The sequence below is a fragment of the Aethalodelphis obliquidens genome, unplaced genomic scaffold (assembly GCF_003676395.1).
Source record: "Aethalodelphis obliquidens isolate GAN/ISIS:26980383/991018 unplaced genomic scaffold, ASM367639v1 scaffold16, whole genome shotgun sequence".
NCBI lineage: Eukaryota > Metazoa > Chordata > Mammalia > Artiodactyla > Delphinidae > Aethalodelphis > Aethalodelphis obliquidens.
In genome coordinates this window covers 30,261,877-30,285,066 of record NW_020837960.1, presented here as the reverse complement: position 1 = coordinate 30,285,066, position 23,190 = coordinate 30,261,877, and the positions used below count along the sequence as shown (strand labels likewise).

The following is a 23,190-nucleotide window of genomic DNA, read 5'->3' as shown; positions in this document are numbered from 1 at the left end:
TTTTTTTTTTTTTTTTTTTTTGCAGTTCGCGAGCCTCTCACTGTTGTGGCCTCTCCCGTTGCGGAGCACAGGCTCCGGACGCGCAGGCTCAGCAGCCATGGCTCATGGGCCCAGCCGCTCCGCGGCATGTGGGATCTTCCCGGACCGGGGCACGAACCCGTGTCCCCTGCATCGGCAGGCGGACTCTCAACCACTGCGCCACCAGGGAAGCCCGGCAGGCAGATTCTTAACCACTGCGTCACCAGGGAACCTCCCAACTTTATTATTTTTAAAAAATATCATCAGGATCATAAAGGTATTTAGAATAGTTACACTCTACACACTCCCAAGATACTTTAAAATGATTGTTTTGAGTTTGTAGATGAACAATGACAATAATCCAAATACATTGTGTGTACAACTTGGATCAAATACTGGTGAAAGTGTTTAATTGGACAAACAACTGATAAGCTTAAAGATAACCAGCACAATTTCACAAGAGAACCAGCTCAGCCCAACTAAGATTTTCTTAATAGCAGTTGACACTGATGTTGTATAGGAGTACAAATTAGTTAATGAAACTGAGCGAATGGGGGCCCCGTTCCTCCTTTTCCTTCTTTTGTATTCCTGCATCCCTCCCAGTCATCCTCTTCCTTGGTCTGGCTACCCCTGTGGTGAACCCAAATCAAGAGCTGCTGTGATCACCGTCCGCCAGAAAATCAGGAGCCCTGAGTTCCAGGTGAAACACTGTGCTCTCTTGAACTGTACAGTGGGCACTCAGGGACAAAACCCCTCATCACCAATATTTTTCAAGTTTCTATCACAGTACAAAAGAGTAACTGAGTAGAAGAGAGAGTAAGATGATTTATTTTTGCTTGGGGAAGAGAAGTGGGAAATAACTGTGGATGAGAAAACATCATGTATATTCAGTATGTAGGAATTAGCCATATGGAAATAATTCTAGAGGGCCTGAATGTTGTCTAAAGGGCTGGTACCTCTCCAAATTTTGATCTCTTTTAAACTCCTTTCATATTCCCCAACTCATTTCTAAATCTGGTTGGGCAGGATTAACCCTAGTGAAGTACCAGTGCAATTATCTGAAGGTAAAATGTATCTGTTTTTTTTCTTCTTTTTTTAATACAGATATTTTTACTGTAATCATTTTATTTACAGAATAATTTGCAAAAGTATATCATTAACATATAGTGCAAATGCAACTAATGTAGATTTAGACACTGCTCTGTAAACTTTCCATACCTTTGTAAAATAAAGCTATCCAATTTAGTCATGATAGTTACCAGAAATGGCAAACATAGAAACACAGTGGGTATATAAAAAGATTCCCATCAATGGCCATGGTGAATTAACCTTTCCTCCCCAACCCTCCCATACTCCCACCCCAATCCCACAACTGATTGTAAAATAAAATATACATTTGAGATTTAAACTTTTCTTTTTTGAACATCACAATATAAAATGTTAACTGGTGATGTAGTAAACTGATAATTTGTCTCATTTGCCTTAACTAGCGTTACCACCATATAGGCACTTTTCCTCGTAGTCAAATTATGAACAGCATTTTCTGTAATAAGGCATATTCCATGCACATCATTTAGAGAAAGGTAAATTAAAAAATAGAAAAGATTTATGGAGCATGAAATCTGCGTGCATGTAACGTAAGCATATATTTTATATGTACTCTCCTCTCTGTACAGAATAATAAATACCACTATATCTGATGCAAGTAATTCACTTCCAGGATTGTGTATATTAAGTGATCAGACTAATCCCATCATTAAATTATCACCTTGCACTTATCATTAAGACTCCATTACCATGTAGGAAATACATACAGGACATGTTCCACGTGACATGACTTTCTGCTTTACAAAATGAGTCTGGTTTCTGTGTTTCTGTAGAGGTGAACAAGTCAGCAAAGCGTCTACAAAATGCCTCTGATTTATGTAAGCGCATTTGTGTATAAATGCAATGAAGATTCTGAAGTGGGCAGTCATTTCTACTTCAGTGAGTACAGTTCCCTGCCTCTACTCCATGTTTCAAGGTTTTTCAAAGGGGCCTAAAACTAAAAATGGTTTTTTACATTTAACTTCTTACAGCAACTAAAGATCAGTTTGAATCACATGGACTTCTTTACTGCCCTGCTGAAGTTTCTGATCAAGAGGCAAACAGGAACGGTGCCCACATTTTCTATGCATAATTTGCAACGAACGTATCTTTTTTTAAAAATTATTTATTTTGTTTATTATTTTTGTCTGTGTTGGGTCTTCGTTGCTGTGCGCGGGCTCTCTCTAGTTGCGACGAGCGGGAGCTCCTCTTCATCGTGGTGTGCGGGCTTCTCATTGCAGTGGCTTCTCGTTGTGGAGCTCGGCTCTAGGCTCGCGGGCTTAGTTGCTCCGCGGCACGTGGGATCTTCCTGGACCAGGGCTCGAACCCGTGTCACCTGCATTGGCAGGTGGATTCTTAACCACTGCGACACCAGGGAAGCCCGCAACGTATCTTTTAAACTGACCCAAATTAGAAAAACTAACAAACACATATGTTACTGAATACTAGAAATATTGAATCAAGTGTCAAACTCAAACAGCGAGATTTGCTGGAACATGTAATACCGTATATCCTCTCACAAATTTCAGGAAGACATGAGCTCATTTTATTCTGATCATTTTACCAGAAAGTAGTTTATACCTATAAGGTTATACAGATGTTTCTCTTTGAAGGCAGGCAGAACCAATTTAGGAAATTACCAAATTGTGTTTGTAACAAACTGAAAAAAATCTGTAGCACACAGTACACAACTAAAAATACAATAGAAATATAAAGATATCTGGAGAAAAAAACTAAAGCTCTTCACTGTTTCTCCATCAGAACCGAAGTTCTCCATGGGAGTAAGACTATAGAAAAGGTGAAATCACAGGATATCGACAGCCTTCAGTTATTAAGAGACACTTTGCATGACAATGTGAATTATGATAGAAATCAGCAGCAATGAATTCTATGATTATACAAAGCACAAAAGTCAGATTCTGGACACAGACTTGACTGTATTTATGATATTTGACTCTATGTTATTTTAATATGTAATCATCGGTCATTCTTTCATTGCTCCTGATTTTTCTTCTCTGTAGACATTTTTTCTTACATTTCCTTCTAACATTTTTAAAGTTTAAAAAAATTTTGCAGTTAAATTATTTAATCTTAAATTTATTTAGTATAAGATGTTATTAGGGTTCTAACTGTAATTTTTCTAGTCTTGTTAATACTGTTGAATAATTCTTTTACAATTGATTTGAAATGCCACCTTCACCATTATTACCCTAAGTTCTCTTGAATACTGGACCTTGTCTACTGGTTCATTGATCTATTCCTGTGTTACTCCCCTATTGTTTTAAGTCTTGCAGATTTATAATACCTGGTAAGACCATACCCTTTCATCACTCTTCTTTAAAAAAATGATAGTCTTTCTCTTCCTTTTATTTATTCCATAAACTTCCCTTCCATTTAAACTTTAAAATCAACAATTTAAATTCTAAAAAATATATTTTTTTACTTGGGTTTAAACTGTGTTAAATGTGTTGATTAATTACTCTCCATACTCAGCGGTATGGCTATGTTTTTTTCATTTGTTCAAATTTTATCTTAATGAATTTTGATAAAGCTTTGCAGTTTTCTTCATATAGAGCCTACATATTGTTTATTACTGTGTATTTTGTTTTATTTGGTAGTCACGCATAAGTTCATGTGTCATTTGGTCTCATGTAATATTTTGACATACTAAAAAATGATTCTTTAGCTATTTATTATACAATTTAAAAAATATTACCCAAAAGTAAAGACAGTTCAGTGATTCCCCATTAATCTACCTTTCTACTGTTCTTACCTAGTTAAAATCTTTAATTGTATTTGTGACTGTTTCATCTTATATTTTTAAAATACTTATTTTCTCATATATTTAGTTCTGAACACTTTTAGTTCACTGTCTTGGTTTTTCTAGGTAGATATTCATAACAACTGCAAATACTGACGAATATTATTAATTCCTTTCTAGTACTTCAACTTTAGAAAATCTGATGTTATTGCATTGACTAACTTTTTTAAAAAATTAATTAATATTTGGCTGTGTTGGGTCTTTGTAGCTGCGCGCAGGCTTTCTCTAGTTGCAGCGAGCGGGGGCTACTCTTCGTTGCGGTGCATGGGCTTCTCATTACGGTGGCTTCTCTTGTTGCGGAGCGTGGGCTCTAGGCTCGCGGGCTTCAGTAGTTGTGGCATGTGTACTCAGTAGTTGTGGCGCATGGGCTTAGCTGCTCCGTGGCATGTGGGATCTTCCTGGACCAGGGCTCGAACCCGTGTCCCCTGAATTGGCAGGCGGATTCTTAACCACTGTGCCACCTGGGAAGTCCCGACTGTAACTTTTTAATAATGGTAGTGTTGCGGGTATTTTTGCCTTACTTTTGATTTTAAATGGGAATGTTTCTAGTGTTTCTCTGTTAGGTAAGAACTCTTATTTTTATTCTCATAACATTATTAGCTATGAGATGGATGTATGCAGTATACCAGCTTGAACAATTCATTTAATCTCTTTGAGCACTTTGGATTTTTTGTCTGTAAAATAAATTCATCCCACAGAGATCCTTTGCGTAGTATAATAAGACAAGACACGTAGAGAAAGTTTTCAAGCTCTCATAAGAGCTTGAAAAGTTACATGTAAGTTACATATATTTTAATGTATTTATTAAATTAATCTCACTTGTTCAGTCATTTGTGATTCCCTGTTTCTCCATTACCCAATTATGTTAATTTATATTTTTCAAGAAGAATTTGTGATGTTTATTAGTAGTTAATTTTCCTAAATACGTCTTTTTGCAGATGGTAACTTATAGTGCTTCTGCCTGCAATGTCATGGTTGTGTTTCTGAGCAATCTCTTATGAAAAATCCCTTATAAAAACAGCTGTTTCACTGGGGTAAGGGGGCTAGAGGGTTTCTGTTGAACTTACTGTGATACAAGTATTTTTATAGTTGTAATCTAAAAGGAATACGTCTGTTGACTAAAAATGATAGGAATAAACTGAATGTTTCCTCCTTTACCATGTAATCTACTCAGAAGGTTCTTAGATTCCCCTATCATCTTTGTCCTTGACTGTGCAGTCTTGTTTGTAATACTGTTACCATTGCCAGCGGTAAAAGAATAAAAGAATGCTTGGGTAAACAAAACAATTCCACTCCAGAAGAACACCCAGACAGTCAACAATGCATCTGTATGTGGCTGTTCTTTGCATGCAACTGTTATTTTTCCTGTTTACTCTGTGCTGATTCCAGTTTGCATCCTAATAATAACGCCTTTGTGTGGTGATTTTTTACCCCTAATTAATCAGTGATGTTATAACCATATTATGTTGTAAAAACTCATGCTATAAGAGACTTGCCTATATTTGCCAGTACAGGCTAAATAGTAAGTACTGTAAATATTTGTTGATTGCAAGTGACCAGATGACCCATTTTGTAGATTGAGATACTGTTATTGTTCTAGCTCAGTGCCGGTGTTGATGCTCTGCTCAGTAAACTGTGCTTATTGATAGGATCTAGTTGTACAAACACGTTTGTTCTTGTTAAAGCACTTGAATGGCTTGAAAATTCCAGGGGGAGGGTGTCTCTAGAAAAACACATGTATGGAGGTGGGAGTTGTGCAGATGAAGCAGTAGTCCCCGCTTATCCACATGGGATATGTTCCAGTACTCCTGGTGGATGTCTGAAACCACGGATAGTAATGTAACCCTGTATTTACTATGTTTTTTCCATATACTAACATACACAGAGTGGATACACTGGGCAAAGGGATGATTCTCATCCCTGGCAAGATGCAAGATTTCATCATGACACTCAGGACTGCACACAGTTTAAAACTTATGAATTGTTTATTTCTGGAATTTTCCATTTAATATTTTCGGACTGTGGTTGACCACGAGTAACTGAAACCGCAGAAAGTAAAACCACTGGTAAGGGGGGACTACTATATTCACTGTACCATTTAGATCATGTGTTGAAAATCGAGTAGAAAATGTAATCCTACCGTTGTACAAAATCATAGTACCTTTTTACTTTTGACGAGTGTCGTCACGTTGTAGGAAGACAAGAACTAGAATAGGTTTGGAGAAAGGCAAATAAAATGATTGGGAGAAGGGTACCATAGTATATAATCTAAAAGGATTTGGTCTTTCAGCTTGGAAGTTACAGGGTTGGATTTGACATATAGTTGGTCCTCGCTACGGTGGGGAGGGGGTTAGGGTCGTTTCTAGGACCCCTTGGATGTCGAAAATCGAGGATGCTCATCTCCTTTTTGACTTCCCTGGTGGTCCAGTGGTTAAGACTTCGCACTTCCGAGATACACCAGAAATACATCTACACGTGGAACAACTCCTACAGAACACCTACTGAATGCTGGCAGAAGACCTCAGGCCTCCCAAAAGGCAAGAAACCCCCCACGTACCTGGTTAGGGCAAAAGAAAAAAAATAAACAGAGACAAAAGGATAGGGACGGGTCCTGCGCCAGCGGGAGGGAGCTGTGGAGGAAAAGTGTCCACACACTAGGAAGCCCCTTCGCGGGTGGAGACTGCGGGTGGCGGAGTGGGGGAGCTTCGGAGCCGCGGAGGAGAACACAGCAACAGGGGTGCGGAGGGCAAAGCGGGGAGATTCCCGCACAGAGGATCGGTGCTGACCGGCACTCACCAGCCGAGAGGCTTGTCTGCTTACCCGCCGGGGCAGGTGGGGCTGGGAGCTGAGGGGTTGGTGGCGTGAACACAGCCTGCAGGGCATTAGTGCACCGCGGCTAGCCGGGAGGGAGTCCGGGGAAAAGTCTGGACCTGCCGAAGAGGCAAGAGACTTTTTCTTCCCTCTTTATTTCCCGGTGCGCGAGGAGAGGGGATTAAGAACGCTGCTTAAAGGAGCTCCAGAGACGGGCACGAGCCGTGGCTAAAAGTGCGGAACCCAGAGACGGGCACGAGCCGTGGCTAAAAGTGCGGACCTCAGAGACAGACATGAGACGCTAAAGCCGCTGCTGCCGCCACCAAGAAGCCTGTGTGCGAACACAGGTCACTATTCACATGCCCCTTCCGGGGAGACTGTGCAGCCCGCCACTGCCAGGGTACCGGGATCCAGGGACAACTCCCCTGGGAGAATGCACGGCGCGCCTCAGGCTGGTGCAACGTCACGCCAGCCTCTGCCGCCGCAGGCCCGCCCCTCACGCAGTGCCCCGCCCTCCCCCGCGGCCTGAGTGAGCCAGAGGCCCCGAGTCAGCGGCTCCTTTAACCCTGTCCTGTCTGAGCAAAGAACAGACGCCCTCTGGTGACCTACACGCACAGGCGGGGCCAAATCCAAAGCTGAGCCCCTGGGAGCTGTGCGAACAAAGAAGAGAAAGGGAAATCTCTCCCAGCAGCCTCAGAAGCAGCGGATTAAATCTCCACAATCAACTTGATGTACCTGCATCTGTGGAATACCTGAATAGGCAACTAATCATCCCAAATTAAGGAGCCATGTGGATGAAAGGCTCTTGGTGCTGCAGCCAGGAGTTAGTGCTGTGCCTCTGAGGTGGGAGAGCCAACGTCAGGACACTGGTCCACAAGAGACCTCCCAGCTGCACATAATATCAAACGGCGAAAATCTCCCAGAGATCTCCATCTCAACGCCAGCACCCAGCTTCACTCAACGACCAGCAGGCTACAGTGCTGGACATCCTATGCCAAACAACTAGCAAGACAGGAACACAACCCCACCCATTAGCAGAGTGGCTGCCCAAAATCATAATAAGTCTACAGACACCCCAAAACACACCACCAGACGTGGACCTGCCCACCAGAAAGACAAGATCCAGCCTCATCCACCAGAACACAGGCACTAGTACCCTCCACCAGGAAACCTACACAACCCACTGAACCAACCTTAGCCACTGGGGACAGACACTAATAAAAACAGGAACTACGAACCTTTAGCCTGCAAAAAGGAGACCCCAAACACAGTAAGATAAGCAAAATGAAAAGACAGAAAAACACACAGCAGATGGAGGAGCAAGATAAAAACCCACCAGACCTAACAAATGAAGAGGAAATAGGCAGTCTACCTGAAAAAGAATTCAGAATAATGATAGTAAAGATGATCCAAAATCTTGGAAATAGAATGGACAAAATGCAAGAAACATTTAACAAGGACCTAGAAGGACTAAAGATGAAACAAACAATGATGAACAACACAATAAATGAAATGAAAAATACTCTAGATGGGATCAATAGCAGAATAACTGAGGCAGAAGAACGGATAAGTGACCTGGAAGATAAAATAGTGGAAATAACTACTGCAGAGCAGAATAAAGAAAAAAGAATGAAAAGAACTGAGGACAGTCTCAGAGACCTCTGAGACAACATTAAACGCACCAACATTCGAATTATAGGGGTTCCAGAAGAAGAAGAGAAAAAGAAAGGGACTGAGAAAATATTTGAAGAGATTATATTTGAAAACTTCCCTAATATGGGAAAGGAAATAGTTAATCAAGTCCAGGAAGCACAGAGAGTCCCATACAGGATAAATCCAAGGAGAAATACGCCAAGACACATATTAATCAAACTGTCAAAAATTAAATACAAAGAAAGCATATTAAAAGCAGCAAGGGAAAAACAACAAATAACACACAAGGGAATCCCCATAAGGTTAACAGCTGATCTTTCAGCAGAAACTCTGCAAGCCAGAAGGGACTGGCAGGACATATTGAAAGTGATGAAGGAGAAAAACCTGCAACCAAGATTACTCTACCCAGCAAGGATCTCATTCAGATTTGTTGGAGAAATTAAAACCTTTACAGACAAGCAAAAGCTGAGAGAGTTCAGCACCACCAAACCAGCTCTACAACAGCTGCTAAAGGAACTTCTCTAGGCAAGAAACACAAAAGAAGGAAAAGACCTACAATAACAAACCCAAAACAATTAAGAAAATGGGAATGGGAACATACATATCGATAATTACCTTAAATGTAAATGGCCTAAATGCTCCCACCAAAAGACAAATGGCTGAATGGATACAAAAACAAGACGCTGTCTACAAGAGACCCACTTCAGACCTAGAGACACATACAAACTGAAAGTAAGGGGATGGAAAAAGGTATTTCATGCAAATGGAAACCAAAAGAAAGCTGGAGTAGCAATTCTCATATCAGACAAAATAGACTTTAAAATAAAGACTATTAGAAGAGACAAAGAAGGACACTACATAATGATCAAGGGCTCGATCCAAGAAGAAGATATAACAATTGTAAATATTTATGCACCCAACATAGGAGCACCTCAATACATAAGGCAAGTACTAACAGCCATAAAAGGGGAAATCGACAGTAACACATTGATAGTAGGGGACTTTAACACCCCACTTTCACCAATGGACAGATCATGCAAAATGAAAATAAATAAGGAAACACAAGCTTTAAATGACACATTAAACAAGATGGACTTGATTGATATTTATAGGACATTCCATCCAAAAACAACAGAATACACTTTCTTCTCCCATTTGCCATTGCAACAAAAAGAATAAAATATCTAGGAATAAACCTACCTAAGGAAACAAAAGACCTGTATGCAGAAAATTATAAGACACTGATGAAAGAAATTAAAGGTGATACAAATAGATGGAGAGATATACCATGCTCTTGGATTGGAAGAATCAACATTGTGAAAATGACTCTACTACCCAAAGCAATCTACAGATTCAATGCAATCCCTATCAAACTACCACTGGCATTTTTCACAGAACTAGAGCAAAAAATTTCACAATTTGTATGGAAACACAAAAGATCCCGAATAGCCAAAGCAATCTTGAGAATGAAAAATGGAGCTGGAAGGATCAGGCTTCCTGACTTCAGACTATACTACAAAGCTACAGTAATCAAGACAGTATGGTACTGGCACAAAAACAGAAAGATAGATCAGTGGAACAGGATAGAAAGCCCAGAGATAAACCCACGCACATATGGTCACCTTATCTTTGATAAAGGAGGCAGGAATGTACAGTGGAGAAAGAACAGCCTCTTCAATAAGTGGTGCTGGGAAAACTGGACAGCTACATATAAAAGTATGAGATTAGATCACACCATACATAAAAATAAGCTCAAAATGGATTAAAGATCTAAATGTAAGGCCAGAAACTATCAAACTCTTAGAGGAAAACATAGGCAGGACACTCTATGACATAAATCACAGCAAGGTCCTTTTTGACCCACCTCCTAGAGAAATGGAAATAAAAACAAAAATAAACAAATGGGACGTAATGAAACTTAAAAACTTTTGCGCAGCAAAGGGAACCATAAACAAGACCAAAAGACAACCCTCAGAATGGGAGAAAATATTTGCAAATGAAGCAACTGACAAAGGATTAATCTCCAAAATTTATAAGCAGCTCATGCAGCTTAATAACAAAAAAACAAACAACCCAATCCAAAAATGGGCAGAAGACCTAAATAGACATTTCTCCAAAGAAGGTATACAGACTGCCAACAAACACATGAAAGAATGCTCAACATCACTAATCATTAGAGAAATGCAGATCAAAACTACAATGAGATATCATCTCACACCAGTCAGAATGGCCATCATCAAAAAATCTAGAAACAAGAAATGCTGGAGAGGGTGTGGAGAAAAGGGAACCCTCTTACACTGTTGGTGGGAATGTAAATTGATACAGCCACTGTGGAGAACAGTATGGAGGTTCCTTAAAAAACTACAAATAGAACTACCATATGACCCAGCAATCCCACCACTGGGCATATACCCTGAGAAAACCATAATTCAAAAAGAGTCATGTACCAAAATGTTCATTGCAGCTCTATTTACAATAGCCCGGAGATGGAAACAACCTAAGTGTCCATCATCGGATGAATGGATAAAGAAGATGTGGCACATATCTACAATGGAATATTACTCAGCCATAAAAAGAAATGAAATTGAGCTATTTGTAATGAGGTGGATAGACCTAGAGTCTGTCATACAGAGTGAAGTAAGTCAGAAAAAGAGAGACAAATACGGTATGCTAACACATATATATGGAATTTAAGGAAAAAAAATGTCATGAAAAACCTAGGGGTGAAACAGAAATAAAGACACAGACTTACTAGAGAATGGACTTGAGGCTATGGGGAGGGTAGAGGGTCAACTGTGACAAAGCAAGAGAGAGGCATGGACATATATACACTACCAAACGTAAGGTAGATAGCTAGTGGGAAGCAGCCGCATAGCACAGGGAGATCAGCTCGGTGCTTTGTGACCCCCTGGAGGGGTGGGATAGGGAGGGTGGGAGGGAGGGAGATGCAAGCGGGAAGAGATATGGGAACATATGTATATATATAACTGATTCATTTTGTTGTGAAGCTGAAACTAACATACCATTGTAAAGCAACTATACTCCAATAAAGATGTTAAAATGAAAAAAAAAAAAAAAAAAGACTTCGCACTTCCACTGCGGGGGGTGTGGGTTCGATCCCTCGTCGGGGAACTAAGATTCCATATGCTATGCAGCGTGGCCAAAAATTTTAAATAAACAAATAAATAAAGTGTAGTATTTGCACATAAACTATACATATCCTCCCATATTTTAAATTACCTGTAGATTACTTATAGTAATGAATACAATGTAAATCATATGTAAATAGTTGCCAGTGTGCAGCAAATTCAAGTTTTGATTTTTGGAACTTTCTGGAATTTTTTTTCATGAGTATTTTTCTATCCACTGTTGGTTGAATCCGCAGATGCAGGGCCTGTGGATACTGAGGGCTGACTGTAGAGAAAACTGTGACTATATAGATAGGTTGAATGTGGGCTTGTTTCTAGATCTCAGGCTTATGACGTGTTGTTTCCTTCTATCCCAATCTTGAAATATGACAGTGGGATAGAAGCTCTACAGTACTTTACTTTGCTGCTGAAAACATAATGAATTTCTAGGAAAGTTTAGATGTATTCATGAATGATAGATCTATAATTAATCACTAAATGGAATTTGGGGCTTCATCCCCAGTCTTCTGAGTTTTAAATCAAGGGGCATAAGCCTACTTTCCCATATGGGTGCTGTTTCAAATATGTGGAAGAGGAACAAAACTTTGTGACCCAAGATGTAGAACTGTGACCAGTGACTGAAAACTAAAGAAGATACACTTTGTCACTGTTAACATGAGGAGCAGTTTTGTAACAAAGTTGTCCAAACATGGAATGAAAGGTAGGGAATTCTTTCTCTTTACACATGGCTTCAGTATATCCTGAATGACAGATTGATGGAGTTGTAGAGGAAACTCAAGTATAGTCCTGTCAGCTCTGAATTTTTATAATAAAATATCAGGAACCGTAATCAGTTGGAGAACATTGGACCAAACGGGCTAAATCTAGAAAAAGTACGGTAAGGTAAGCTGAAACCTGCAGATGGTTGCTTTACCTTTAAAAGTTAATGAGCCACAAACTTGCTTTACATTTTTTAAACAATACTTAAATTTTTAAAAAAATAATGAAATGGTCATAGGAAAAGTATAAACAGTATATACGTAGTACACAGAAGGGCATGAAGTGGAAAGTAGTAGCTCTCCACTCCTCCAACCATCATGTTTACTTCTCCAGCTAGTAGTAAGGGAAAGGGAGGGTGGAGAATCATTCCACGGTGCCTGGCCTGAACAACTGAGTCAATGATGGTGGTGCCATTAATGAAGAGATGAGGTAAGACTTGGAAGAACAAGAAGCTGTGTGGGGCAGTCTTATTAAATTGTCTTATATTGTTTGTCTGATTTAATTCTTTATGTTTTGAATTTTGATTGGCCTCTAGTGACATCTTGTCTTCAAAGATGTCAAATTATTTCAAAAGGAATAGGATCTGACTTGAAGAGGGTTTTTTGGACAAATTCGGGTTGATTTGAGCATCAAAAAGAATAATAGATTATAACGTGTTATATAAAGAATCCATGAATCCCCACTGGTAGTAAAAAACGGAGAGAGAGAGAGTTCTTTACACAAGAATGCCAATCGATAAATGTAGAAGGAATGATAGAATCAGAAAAAGCATTTTGTAACTCGAAGTGTAATACTTGATTCAGGCAAGAATCATCTATGGATACTAAAGTCATTTGGTAAAAGTTTCTTGGGAAATAGAATACTCCTTTTGTCTCAAATATCACCTCACAAATAATTTACTACTTGTAAAGGAGAAATGTCCCTTTATTTACAGAGAGATCTGACAGTCACCAGCTTAACAAAATTATCAATCTCAGCATCACAGGTAGTGGGAGAGCCCATATCGTGTATCTTCCGATGTGATGCAATAAGAAAAAAAATCACCTATGATGTATTCTCACCCAAATGTTTAACTTAAATCCATAGGTATTTATTATACAATTCCTTCAATTCTTCATTAGGTTTAAAATTTTTCAAACAATAAATTTTTTGGAAGTGTTGACCTTAAAACAGCTGTTTTGCCAGCAAAAATGGGTTTATTTGGGAATAGTAGAGAAGTGCAATTTGGGACAAGCAAGCCATAGCAAAAATCAGGCAAATCCGACAAACAAAGGAGAGGAACGTTATAGAGAAAAAGGAGGAAGTTGGGAGGGTTTGTTTTGAATGAAAGTCCATTGGAGAAAAGTGAGAGTTCAGGGTGATGACATTTTCTTATTGGCTGAGTTGCTGGGGTAGTTGATTTGATGTAGGAGATGCAATGTACACTTTTCCTGTTGGGGCCTGTACTTGATTCTTTCCTGTTGATGAGTGTTCTTTTTTTTAACTTTTGGGTTGTTCCACATGGCATGTGGAACTTCCCTGACCAGGGATCAAACCCGTGCTCCCTGCAGTGGAAGCACAGTCTTAACCACTGGACCACCAGGGAAGTCCTGATGGGTATTCTTTTGGGGTCTGTAATTGATAGTTTTTCTCTATTTGAAGTCAAGTGGCACTGCTTAAAAGCTTCCCCTTCTGGCTTCTGACTCCATTTTAGTGAGATTTCCCTTTATTAATTTTCACAAAAGCATGACTTTTAATGACTGTATCATAATTCTATATAGCTGTATATGACAATTTGTTAAATATAAATCTTTCAGTGAGATTATTTTTATAAGTATTTTTATAAATTATTTTATAGGGATGATTTTTATAAATGGTGGTTTTAAACTTTCAAATATTCCTTTGAAACCTATAACAAAGGTAGCGCTAAAAGTAACCTTGAATGACTATGTTACTTTATGAATATTTCACGTATTTCTCCTTGGAGATCCTGTTCTCATTAGCAGCTGAGCCCTGAGTGCCGCAGAAGACTGCATTGATAAAGCTTTGGGAACAGTGAGATGGGGGCACTAGCAACTATACAGGTCCCATGGTTCTATAAGAGTGAGTAGTTCAAAGTGGTTCCTGTAGGAACCTGGTGTTATCTGTCTATAAGTTAAGCCATTAAGCCACAGGTGGCATGTAGTGGTACCTCAGTGTGATTTTTTTTTTTTTAACTGATAACTGGTGAAAGTGAGCACCTTTTCATATGCTTAATGGCCACTTGAATATCTTCTTTTGTGAAATCTCATTCAGATCTTTTACCTGTTTTTCTACTGGTTTGTCTACCTTTTCCTTACTGACCTGTAGGAATTCCTGATCTTTATTGAGTATTTATGTATTGCAAAAAATTTTCACAGGTTCCATTTGAGGACCTCTGATGCCACAGACTGTCCTGAGAGCCTCAGAGGTTAACTTGGGTAATTTGCACCCAGGCTTCTCCCAATACCCCTTCCTTTTCCAACTCTGGAGATAACCACTGGCATTCTGTACTAGGCTTTTTGAACCTCTTTAAAGATTTAGACTTATCCTGTCACGAGGGCTAGGATCCTAGTGAGGGTTGCCTGTCTGCCATAATGATCAGCCGGGACATTTTCTTCTACCTTTGTGTTATCTCTCTTTGTTTAATGGGCTTCTGTCTTTATAATAGTTATCGTTTTAGGAAGCATTAATGTCTAAATCAAGAATCCTCATTGTTTCCAAGGCATTACAAAATTATGGACTACCCAAAAGCATACCACTCTCAATTTATATATATTAATCCTTTTATCTCTAGCTAAGCAGCTAGCTAACTGGCAAATTCTGGTGAATGCACTTACTTCTGTCATCTGGGCATATTTTGCCTGTAGCAAGGGGTCACATTCTAGGCGCTGAGATGAGATGTGTCCCAGCATATTCTGCCTCATATTTTCTTGTTTCATTCTTAATATATGACCCATCAACAATGAAGATTAAGTCTGAATTTTCTAGAAGAGTTTCTGTTAAGTCTATTTGGGGCACAGTTTGCCAACAGAGACTAATTTCCCCTTTTTTATGGAATGGAGGAGTAGCAAGGATCAACAAACTTCTTCTGCCAGACAGTAAATGTTTTAGGCTTTGTGGGCCACATAACAGTCTCTGTTGTGTATTCTTTATTTTTTTTTAAAGAATCCTTTAACAGTATAAAAAAAACATTCTTAGCTTATGGGCAGTGTGAAAACAGGCTTTTGGGCTGAATTTGGCCCATGGACCATAGTTTGCTGACCCTTGAAGTATTACAACAATGAATGGAAATGTGTGAGGGATAAAGTAATAGGATTTTATATGAGCTTATCCTCTTGCTGAGACATACTCTGTCTTTCCAGTGAGCAATAAAGATTGTGCAGCAGGAGGACCTTGGAGTTGAAAGAAGATCCTCAAACGAAGTGGACAGAAGACTTTGACTACTGTGGCTATTCTTAGACAGATTGGGTAGTCTTTTGCCACTGGGTCAAGAGAAATTTTAGTAACCTCTTGATCTCTTATGACTCCCATGAAGTTAAGTCAGTACATTGAGGGCTTGTTCAGATCTCTCATGGATGGATTGGTAGAAAAGTTTATGATGATTAGGTAATCTCAGAGTAGAAAGTTGCTGAAGTGCTCATTTTAAATTGCAAAAGATCTGTTCATGTTTAGGTTTCCAGGGAAGAGCTGTAATCATTGAGGACTTGGTTAAATCATTTAATAATCATACAATTATAGGAAAATGGGAACCCATTGCCTGCAGTAGTCAGTGAGATCTAGGAGTCTTTGTAATTGTCTCTTAGTTACATGCCTTGGAAAGTTTTGAACAATTTGTAATTTGTCAATAATAAGGGATCTACCTCCGTAGGATATATCATGTATTAGTATACTTTAATAATGTCATAACTTCTCTTTGGAAATCTTATGTCCTTTCTGAGCTAAAATAGAAAAATGTAATCAATCTTAGATCTTACCTCACCCTCTTAGATCTTACCTCACCCTTTTTTTTTTTTAATATTTATTTCTTTAGGCTGCGCTGAGTCTTAGTTGCGGCACACAGGATCTTTGTTGTGGCATGCGGGATCTTTAGTTGCAGCATGTGAACTCTTAGTTGCAGCATGCATGTGGGATCTAGTTCCTGACCAGGGATCAAACCTGGGCCCCCTGCATTGGGAGTGCAGAGTCCACCAGGGAAGTCCCTTACCTCACTTTTTGAACACAACGAAAAATCGGTCACATAAGCCCATGCAAATTTAAGATCCTTGAGGTACTGGTTGAGGACTTGCTGAAAAATTGGAGGGTGCCTCTGTGAACTCTTGGGGCATAACTATCTAGATGTATTGTTGACTTTCCCAAGGCAAACAAGTGTTGACTATTTTGATCTAAAGGAACACTATAGAAAGACACAGATCTACAAGTGTGAAATATACAGCTTCAGGAGGCAGTGAAGATAATATTTTGGTTTGGTTCTGTAGGAAAGTGAGATGGGAGGGGAAATGAATTATCCTATTTGTGACCCTGAGATACTGAATAAATTTATATCCCTTTCCATTTTGTTTTTGTTCTAAATCATGAAGATGGGAGTATTACAAGGATTAGTGTGAGGTATGAGTTCTTTGCAAGGTTTTCAATTGTTGGTTTTAGTCCTTTTAGCTTCTGCTTTTAGAGAGTATTGTCTAAATTTGGGTAGACGTTTGGATGAGGTAATCCAGGCCTTGATGGGTTTAGCCCTAATAAAGCTGCCAATATCAGTAGACTTCCCCCCCCCGCCCCGACACACAAAAAGTCAGACTCCTAACAGTGTTGAATTGGGGCTTGGTTTAAATAAGGAGACACCAGTAAATTAGCTATGACCTGATTATTGGTTAGGAAGATTTCAAGGAATGGGCCATTAGGAGAACATTTAATCTAGTAATTCCTTTTACCAATAGATTCCTCCCTGTTAAATTCCCTGGAGTGGTATCATATAGGAGAAAGAAAATGTTCCTGTTAAAGGCCTGCCAGTGAGTTGAGGGTAGTATGTGAGAATGTCTGAAGGTTATTAGAGGTGCCACCACTGAAGTTGTTTGTCAGCTCCAAGGGAGAGGTTCCGTAATAGTGGTAGGGTTTAATTAAGATTGTTACAGCACTAGCAGTAATACGGATTTTGCAAGGTTGTCCTTTAATATTTAGAGAAATTTCTCCTTGTGAGTTTAAGGATAAAATGTGACATTCTCCATCATATCCCCTTCCTTGATCACCCACTTTTTTTTTATCCTTCACTTTCTTAACAATGGCAGAACTATTGGTTTTCCATTGTCCTTTCTAATTATAGTATCTACAAGTGTCTTTATCAAGAGACTCATTTATTAACTTGGAGGTTCTATACTCCTGCTATTCCTTTGATGGTTATTCTAGGTATTAAAAGATGCATCTTTGACTTAACCATGTGTAATATTAATTGGTGCATTTACTCTTTTCCCAAATAGTACAAGAATATTAGAGCACTTCAACTCCATTTACTCCCCCCATCCCTGACTTAATATGACAGTGTTGTATCTTTTAATTCTGTAAGTTTATATTCTACAAGATATTACCATTGTTGTATACAGTTAATATTCCTTTAGAATTACAACCATTTTTTCCATTTCTTATTCCTTCCTGCATTATTGTGCTTCCTTTTTGGATCATTTTCTTTCTACCTGAAGAATACTCCATAGTATTTTGTTTACTGTGGTACTCTTAACAAATTCTCTCTTTTAGTTTGTCTGAAAATGCCACCATTTTACTGGGTGTAGAATTCTAGATTAGCAATTTTTTGCTTTCAGTATTTTAAGATATTGTTACTCTTCTGTTTTGTGTTGATTCTGTCAAGAAATCAGCTGTTGGTCTAATGAACTGTTCCTTTGCAGGTAATGTGTCTGCATTATCATGCTTCGTTATGGATCATTTTCTCTACCTGAAGATCACCCTTTTTACTTAGGCTGCTATGATTCATAATGCTTCGTGAATCTGTAATTTATTGTCATTAGTTTTGAAAAATTCTCAGCCATTGTCTTATTAAATATTGGTTGTACCCTCTGTCTCTCTTTTGTTTCTTTCTCCTCTCTTGATGGGATCCAATTATATGCATGCTAGCCCTTCTCATCTGTATTACTTATGTCTCTGATTTTCTCCTTCATGGTTTTCATCATTTTGTCATTCTATTCTTTATTTTGAATATTTTCTTATGATATAGCTTCCAGTTCATTAATAATCCCTTCTGCTGTACTTCTTCTGTTTTTAAGTTCGTCCATTGTATTATTAAATGCAGTCATTTTTTCAGTTTTAGAACTTTTTCTTTTCTCCTCAAAAATCTGTTGTGTTCTTTTCTTGGGCATTTGAGATTCTGTCAGAATTCTCAGTGTTTTATCATCTTGAATATTGTATGCTTAGTTAGCCCTTACGAGTCTATTTGTATTGTTTGCAGTTTCTGCTAGTTGTTTTGTCTCCTTGTGTGTTTGGTTATTTTTAACTGTGTTTTAGACATTGTGTTTGAAACTTTTCTGTCGAAATAACTTTATGCCTAGGAGGTAGTATCTTCTAACAATGAGCACCTTTATCTGGTGCCTGAAGGAGCTAGCAATCTGGGACTACATTAATCTGTTTTCAAGCTTTGATATTTGAAGCTGAGCTTCAGTCCTCGTGAGAGTCAGTATAGTTCTTGTTTCTTAGAGTACTGCTCTTTAGGGTGTCAATCAAAAGTGCATGGGCACTCCTTGACACCCTTTCCTTCTTTCTCCTTGGCTTTAGTGGTCCTTGGACTGTAAGTTTTATCTCCTTAGTCGTGCAGGGCTATCAGAGGCATCATTCAGCTCCTCAATAGCCTCTTTGTAGAGCTAAACATATCTCTTTGGCTATCATTAAATCCTGAGTTAGCTTGTCAATTATCTACTTTTTGTACCATATAAATTGTTTTTATTTTATTATAGTTTTTCTTACAGTCTCAGGCCAGTGATATTCTTTTTATTTGTTTGTTTGAATAATTGGAATCCTTTTTTTTCTTTTCAAATGAAATGTTTTGTAGAAAAGTAAGAAGCAATAAAAAGAGGATCTGTTTAGGTTGAAGCAGGGCCAAGGCCTTGATTCTTCTGTACTTCCTTCCCTTTTCCCCTTACTGCTCCTGAGTGATCTCATTAAAATCTTAAGGCTCTGTGAAAGTTTAAAAAATTTGTCTTGAAAGAAAACCTCACATCAGAAGCCTTTAAACATATTTGAGGCATATAAAGAGACATAATAAAAAACATAATGAACACTTTTATTTTTCTACTTAAGGAATAAAACATTAGAAAGTTCAAGCTCCTTGTGCGCCCTTTGTGGGAGGGAGAGTAATGCTTACCCCCACAGAAGATGTCCATGTCCTAAGCCCCAGAGCCTTTGAATATGTTCAGTTAACTGGCAGAGGGAAATTAAATTTGCAGATGGCATTAAGGTTTCTTATCAGTTGACCTTAAAATAGGAAGATTATTCTGGATTAACTGAGTGGGCCCAGTGTAATCACAAAGATCCTTAAAAGTGGAAGAGGGAAATGGAAGAGATGTGGCAGCAGAAGCCAGGTCAGAGCGGCGTGGTATGAGAAGGGCTTCACCCATTGTTTCTTGCTTTGAAGATGGAGGAAGAAGCCCATGAGCAAAGGAATGTGGTGGTTGCCTCTGTAAGTTGGAAAGGGCAGGAAACTGATTCTCACCCAGGGCCTCCCAAAAAGAGTGCAGCCTGCTGGCACTCTTCATCTTAGCTCACTGAGACCCATGTTGGACTTCCAACTTACTGCTCTGTAATATGATACATTTGTGTTATTTTAAGCCAAGTTTGTAGTAACTTGTTAGAGCAGCAATAAGAAGCTAATACACCCTCCCTGATCAAATTTACATCTCTCACCCTAGAAGTAACAAACATGCTGCTGTTAAAATTGCTATGGATGCCTTTATCCCTCCATACCATATATGTGTTAAGTAGTGCTGTGAATGTGTTTAAACTTCATGTAAAGGGTATTGAATGGTACTTACCCTGTATCTGTCCAAAGAATTCTTTTCATCTTGCAAAAACTGAAACTCTGTCCCCATTAAGCACTAAGGCCCCATTCTCCCTCCCCCAGCCCCTGAAGACCACCGTTTCATTTTTTGTCTCTAGTACCTCACGTAAGTGGACTTACAGTATTTGTGAGCCATAGGTTTTTAACCTGTTCTCTCCATCATATTTCCCTCATTTCAGTTTTCCCCACATAACAGCTGGTGTGATCTTAAAATGTCACTTTGATCATGTCTCTTCATTGGCTTCTCATTGCATTTTGTGATGACTCACAATCTTTCACATGCCCTCCCCGTCCTGGGTGATTGGGCTTCACCTCCATTGTCACCTCTCATCATTCCCTTCCCTGTTGGACAAGTTTCAGCCCCTCCTAAGCACCAAGTTCCTTCTTGCCTCAGGGAACCTGGTGCCTTGTGGACTGCTGATGTTAACATCTGGAATAAGATCTAGCAAATAATAAATATGCATTAAAACAGTTGAATAAGTGAAAACAAACTTTCTATCTATATTTTATTGGAAAAAAGGGGGCCACCCAGCAGAGATTTCTCATCCTGCCTTCTTTTCACCTTAGACCTTGTTAAAGAGCTACCTCACATTTTCTTTGTTCTTTATTGTGGCTTTCTATTCTAGTTCTCCTCTTTGCCCTTTCTTCTATTACAATGCATTTGGCTTCAAATAATAGAAAATTCTATCTCAAAATGATTTTTCAGTAAGGAAGTTTCGATATCTTACAAAACCCTTAAATCAAGATTTAAGGCAGCCTCCAGCCATTCTCCAGGCGCAGCACCTCACTGTTGTCATTGAGATGCCAGGCTCCTTCCCTCTCTGTCCTGTCACCTTCAGCATTAGCTTCATCCTGAGGCAGATCCTCTCATGCAGGTAAAATAGTTACAGGCACGTGGGGCTCTGCTTCCTAAGAGAGAGATTCTCTCTTCCAGAGGCTCTTTGATGATCAAGTCACGCCCCCGCCCCTCCTTCTCAGGGAAGCCACCCAGCAGTCTTCACATGACTCATTGGCCAGAATTGGTTCATAGCCTGTCTCTGAACTAATCATAGGCAAGGGAAGTAAAATTACTTTTGGACCATTCTGGCCCACCTGGGGGCTAGGGAGGGCTCATCTTCTTTTTTTGTTTTTTTTTAATATAGTGCACCAAACCTGTCTTGCTCCTTTTTTTAAAAAAAAAAGTTTTATTTAGTTGTTTTTGGCTGTGTTGGGTCTTTGGTGCTGTGCACAGGCTTTCTTTTAGTTGCGGCGAGCGGGGGCCCCTCTTCTTGGCGGTGCGCGGGCTTCTCACTGCGGTGGCTTCTCTTGTTGCGGAGCATGGGATCTAGGCGCGTGGGCTTCAATAGCTGTGGCGCACGGGCTCTAGAGCGCAGGCTCAGTAGTTGTGGTGCACGGGCTTAGTTGTTCTGTGGCATGTGGAATCTTCCTGGACCAGGGATCAAACCTGTGTCGCCTGCATTGACAGGTGGATTCTTAACCACTGCACTAGCAGGGAATCCCCAGGGCTCATCTTCTTTTGAGGCACATAGTTACATTAAGGAACAGTAAATAAACCTGAACAAAACAGCATTCTGTAAGAAGGAATCAGGAGGAATGGATACTGGGTAAGTAACCAACAGTGTCAACTGCATATATGCTGTGCCAGACCCTGTGACAGCAAGTATTTGTCACTTTTCCTTGAAGGTGTCCCTTCTCCTTTCTAACCTCTAACCCTCTTTGTATGCTCTGGTGCTTCTGTGCTCATCTTGTTTTGATCCTTCTTACCTTTCGTAAACGTGGGCATATTACTTTCAATTTGTATGCAATTGAAGTTATCAGTATAAAGTAGACAGTTATATCTCTAAGATCTTTGTTATAATCCTCATGTTAACCACAAAGCAAAAACCTACAGTTGATACACAAAAGGTAAAGAGAAGGGAATCAACACATGCCACTGCAGAAAATCATTGATTCGTTAAGGAAGTCGGCAAGAGAGGTTGAAAGGAATATGGGAATTACCAGTAAGCCAGAAAACAGTTATTAAGGTGACATTAGTGAGTCCTTATCTATCAATAATTACTCTAAATGTGAATGGGTTAAAATCTCCAATCAAAAGACATAGAGTAACTGAATAAATTAAAAAACAAGACCCAACTATATGTTGCCTATAAGAAACTCCCTTTAGTGTCAAGGGACACACATAGGCTCAAAGTGAAAGGATGGAGGGCTTCCCTGGTGGCGCAGTGGTTGAGAGTCCGCCTGCCGATGCAGGGGATACGGGTTCGTGCCCCGGTCCGGGAAGATCCCACATGCTGTGGAGCGGCTGGGCCCGTGAGCCATGGCTGCTGAGCCTGCGCATCCGGAGCCTGTGCTCCGCAACGGGAGAGGCCACAGCAGTGAGAGGCCCATGTACCACACACACACACACACACAAAAGTGAAAGGATGGAAAAAGATAGTCCATGCAAGTAGAAACCAAAAGAGAGCAGGAGTAGCTATACTTAAGTCAGATAAGACAGACTTTAACTCGAAACCTGTAGCAAGAGATTCTTTAAAAGCCAATGGTAAAGGGTTTATTTCACCAAGAGAATAATATAGCAATCATAAATATATACCCCCCAACATTGGAGCACCCAAATATATTAAGTATAAACTAACAGATACAAAGGGGGAAATATGATACAATATGGTAAGGGACTTCAGTAACCCACTTTCATCCAGGCAGAAATCAGTAAGGAAAGATTGGACTTGAACCATACTTTAGACCAAATGGACCTAACAGACATATATATATATATATCACATTCCATCAAACAGCAGCAGAATATACATTGTTCTCAAGCACACATGGAACATTCTCCAGGA

General features: G+C 39.4%; 1 protein-coding gene across 9 annotated transcripts in view; it reads left to right on the top strand.

Annotated features, from left to right (window-relative positions):
- CDK8 (cyclin dependent kinase 8) overlaps positions 1 to 23,190 on the top strand; it is a 120,543-nt gene that overhangs the window by 15,917 nt on the left and 81,436 nt on the right. The gene's annotated exons all lie outside the window — the stretch shown is intronic.